The 4,933-nt window shown below is 48.0% G+C and overlaps 1 long non-coding RNA gene across 1 annotated transcript; it reads left to right on the top strand.

Moving 5' to 3' along the window:
* The first annotated feature begins 589 nt into the window (after positions 1-589).
* On the top strand, positions 590-3,184 carry LOC139836203 (uncharacterized). Its single transcript, XR_011752878.1, has 2 exons — positions 590-1,633; positions 2,907-3,184. It is a non-coding gene; the product is annotated as an uncharacterized lncRNA (long non-coding RNA).
* The last annotated feature ends 1,749 nt before the right edge of the window (positions 3,185-4,933 follow it).

Raw genomic sequence — 4,933 nt, 5'->3', positions numbered from 1 at the left:
TTCACCGCCAAGAGGTCTCCGGAGGCCGGAGATGCGGGCAGATCCCCTTCCGGATCGACGGCAAGCGACCCCCTTGGCTGCCGGCGTTAGGGATCCGGGGACGGAGGCGGGCAAGCACTTGGCCCCGGGGCCCTGCCCGCCCGCACATGGCAGCCGAAGGCCACTGCCGGCCTCGTCGACCGCCGCCGAACTGCCGCGCCGCCATGGCGCGCACGCCCCGCGTCGGGTCGGAATCGGCCCCCGAAGTCCGATCTGGACCACTGCCGCGTCGCCGCCGACGGCTGCAGCAACGCCGCCACCGCGAGCACGCCCAAGACTGGAGCCTCCACACCGCGGACGAGCCGCCGCGCCACCGCGCCCGACCAGCACGGCGCCCCGGCGACCTCGGCCCGCGCCGCCACCGCCGCGCGAGGGAAGGAGAGGCCTCGCCGCCGCCGGCGCCCGGGCTTTGCCCGCGACGCTTCGCGGCGGCGGCGAGGGAGGGAGGAGGGGGAGGAGGGTGGGAGGAGGAGGCGGCGGCTAGGGTTTCGCCCTGCCGCTCGCGGGAGCGGGCAGGGACGAAACGGTCTCCATTAGATACCAGGTTTTTGAATCATCCAAAACCGTGCAGTATAGCCGACGCCATCATCATTCAAAGTTCCACCCGAAAACTGTTTGCAGTTTTTGCTGTTCGTCGACCGTGTCGCTGACCTGTTTTCCGGCGAGTCTCCCCGTCACTACCGTGCACCGTTTTCACCCAAATCAGTCCCATTCGAATCAGGGTACACCCCTCTTGGTCAACTATGTCATGTACACACATAGAAGCGCCCAATTCGGTCTCCATCATCGTCCAAAGTTGCTGCCAGCAGCTGTTCTGTTTCAGTTGCAACTGTCTCATTCTTCAGTTAACCTGTGCACACACTTTACTTTGTATGCATCCCGTTTAGTGTTAGTCACGGAACAACAGCACACTGTCACCACCTCTGATCCTTGCCCCGCTCGGCCTGAGTTCAAATCCTGGCTTGCGCAGGATTAAAGACCCCTTTTTGCAAAAACTGTTGTTCATCAATATTTTTGACCCTGCCTAGTTTTCAAATGTTTTAAAACTGCACTTTCCCAAATCCAAGTCATACACACTTTTTATCCATCCTGTTCAGAATTCTGTGAACTTTCCAAATAAAAAGTTTATTTCAACTTTTGAGCAATTGTAATCTGACAAGTCTTTAAATTGGATTATTAAAAGTGTAAACTTAAATAATTCATAACTTTAATTCTACAACTTCAAATTGCACAAACTTTATATCTAAATGCATCATAAAAATGAGAGGAATTCAAATATCATATTGTCATGCATCATAGCCCCCTGACCTGTTTCGTCCTAATTAAAATTTGCAACAAGAACTAAATGTTATGTGTGGGTGTCCTATTATTTCATTGCTAATTCGAGCACCCCACTTAATTTGCTATGTGAGAAACCCTTGCACCTCATGCATCATATTGCGCATTGCATTCTTTGTATTGATTGTGTTCTTAAATTCCATGTATGTGCTATTTGCTTCTTCCCGAGTAGACACCGACACCGAGCAGTTCGAGAAGGAGTTCCTCTACATCACCCCTGAAGATCGCGTTCGTGTTTCCTCTTCCGATTTGACAGGCGAGCCCACCCCTTCACCTATTTTACTTTTTCCTGCTCTTTTGATCTATTGCTATCCCTATGTTGCGATTCTGTTGTGTCACGTGTCCTATTCCACATGTTACCCTATATGATCCGAGTTACACCTCCTTGCCCTACCTGATGTTTGTTGTTTGCCAGCTTTGCGAGTCGTAGGCGAGTTTAGGGTTTTGTTGATATCTCGAAATGTTCGGCATATCTTGTTGGGTAGTTGTTTTACTTGCTATATCTGTTGTTGGAGATAATCATGGCTCACCCTAATGTTAATATTAAAATGGATAAGAAGAGGCATCGGTGGGTCAGCTGTATATTTTGGTTTTACCATGGCTCACTTGTGTCCACCTTTATAATTAGGACGAGTTCTTGTTTTCTGATCCAAGACTGAGCGCACTAACCACACGTGGGAGGTTTCACTGGGCCCTCGACCTATTAGGATCGCTTCCACTGTCCAAGTGCCACAAATAGATTTGTAACGTTTTGTTTCTCTCGGGCGTGCAAGCTTGTTTCGTTGTGGTCAGATGATATGATGTACTTTTGGGGAAGCCGTGAGTGCCTTGTAACCCCGTTGTCTCTTGCACGCTCGTAGGCGCGGTCCGCATTGTTAAGAGGTCATCCTCTAGTGGGCTCTGATCCTTCTTAGCCGTTCTCGCAACAGCTAGGTCCGCGTCGGAGTTCCGATCGGGCTCTGAGACGGATTTAACCTAGATAGGTGGCTTCTTGGACTTGGTCTGTGGTGAAGGGAGGGGTTGTGATGCGAGGTTTCACTGGCAAGTTTTCTCAAAACCCTTGCTTGTGGAGTCGGACATGCGTGTATGGGTACAGTAGTGCATCCCTGCAGGGTGAGATCTTATCGATAAGCCGTGTACGCGGTTATGGACGACTTGGAGATGTTTAACTCGATCATAGAACAACTTACACCTTATTTCCTGTTGTTAATAATTTGCTAATAAAACTCTTTCAAAAGTGTGTGTGCCTTTGCAATACCTCTTGGCGAAGGGGGATCGCATTGGCTGGGTTTTGATTCCAGAGTATAGAATTGTTAGATTATGCGCTCTCTCACCTTCTCTAATAGACGAATGTTGTGGCGTGTCTGTATTGGTTAGTTGCTTTGCTGCCGCTAAACTCCACATATAGCCGGGTGAAGTTTATACCGCCCACCAGCGAGCATAGCTGGTCTTGTCTCGCAAGTACGTGCCATTGGTACTTACCCTCGTTTTTCTCCCTCTTTTTCCGGAACCCGCTTTTCGACAAACAGGTACGCCAGATGATGAGCAGTACGCAGGAGGCTGCTTTGTCGAGTTCACGGACGACGACTTCGTTGCGTAGCAGGATCGTTCCTAAGGCAGCAGCCTGTGGCTTGTTGGTTATGGAATCCTGCTTGGTTATCTTCAGGACTCTTAGTCCCATTTGGATCTTGTCTGTACCCAGACTATTTGCTATCTTATGTATGATGTAATGATGGGACATGTGTCCTCTGCGTGTCATTTGTATCTTGCTCAGTAGAGCGTTGCTATATATGAACCTTTATTTCCATCTTTTGTGTCATAGATGGTCATGTTGTGATATGAAATCTGTATTCCACCCTTGTACCCTGTGCACCGTGCGTGTATGTTTGAAGTGCACAGGAAGGTGTAGCACTCAGGCCTGGGAAATCTAATCGTGAGCCTATGAGGTTGGTATTGTGTATGGGCGTGTCGACCTCTGCTTGGCCTACCCATAAGCTTGGGAATGCGAGGCGACCTCACGGTCCCTTGTAGTGACCTCATACAGATAAATCCTCATAACCGCGCGCTCTTAGGTTTTCCCTACTCCTGGGGCTTACAGACTTGGTATCAGAGCAGGATTGCCTTTAGGAGCCCTTGCAGCGGACGAAGTTGTGTCTAGAAACTCATATTTTAGTAGCTACATAGGAAAATTTTATGCGCGAGAGTAGGAATTCCTTTTACTTATCCCACCCACCCACCCTTTGGTAAGGAAGTGTAACGGTTTTACTCTATTCTTATCTTGTTTCACCTAGGTTTGGACGTGTTCGGGGAAACCATAGTGCCATAGGGAAAAATGTATTTTTGAAAATTTTCTGTACTATGGTTGCTTCATTATCATCCTTTGTCAATCTCCACCATATAATATGTTCCTTTGCAATGTTGGTATTTTCATGCCAACATGCTCTTCTGTTGTTCCGGTGCTATCTCGACCACTTCTTTGTTCCGGTGCATACATCAACCTTCCTTCTCCGGAGTTGTTTCGTCAAGCTTATACCTTGTTGTTCTCCTCCAATATGCATAACTAGTGTCAACACGACCCAAGATATTGACACTTGTTAATGCAAAAATTCTGTATAGCTACATATCACTATCTTGCGAGATATGTGAAGTATTCTTGTTGCTATCCTCTAACCTTCTACATGCTAGGGCTAGCTCTCGTGTGCTTGAATTCTTGTACATTGATGATAGCTATGTCATGTCTCTTGTTATCTTCTAAAGTTCTCGTTAAGCACTAATATTGGGTTTTTATTATCCATGATTGTGCTAACCTTGGTGTCCTTACTCAGAATGGAGAGTGGTGAAGATGATACTCCACCTGAAATGGACCAAGCTCTGGTTAAAATGGCGCAAGTCCTAAATCAGATGCAGCTAAACCAGGACAGAATCAATGGTGGCAATGCACGTGTCACTATTCAGGAGTTTCTCCAGCTCAACCCGCGCACTTTTGATGTCACCGCAGAGCCAATTGATGCTGATGATTGGTTTCGCGAGATGAACTAGACTATCAGTGTGACACATGTGGCTGATGAGGACCGTGTTCCTTATGTGACATATCTTCTTCGTGGAGTTTCACTCGCATGGTGGGACAATCATCTCACGATGAAAGCACCGGATGCAATCATTACACAGGATGAGTTTCAATGCTCTTCAAGCGTCATCACATCCCCGACAAGATCATAGAGAGAAAGCGAGAAGAGTTCGCAATTTGTCTCAAGGCGGCAACATCTTGTCGGCTTATAGAGATGCTTTCTTAAAACTGTCTCGTTATGCTGGAGATGAGGTATCTACGGATGCCAAAAAGCAAGCCATGTTTCGCAAAGGCCTGAACCCAGAGATCAAGTATGCTATACTCTTGGTCAAGTGCAATACCTTCGAGGAGCTCGTTAACACAGCGCTCCAAGAAGAGTATGGTCGTGCAGTGTTAGAAGAGTCTCGTAAGCGCTCTCGTGAAGCAGCTTCTTCCTCAGCAACTGCTATGCCTCCTCGGAAACGTAGGATTTGGGTTCCTTATGCTACT

Source organism: Lolium perenne, chromosome 1, assembly GCF_019359855.2.
Source record: "Lolium perenne isolate Kyuss_39 chromosome 1, Kyuss_2.0, whole genome shotgun sequence".
In the NCBI taxonomy this organism is placed as follows: domain Eukaryota; kingdom Viridiplantae; phylum Streptophyta; class Magnoliopsida; order Poales; family Poaceae; genus Lolium; species Lolium perenne.
Note: the sequence above shows the minus strand (reverse complement) of the source record. Positions and strands in the feature narration are given on the sequence as shown.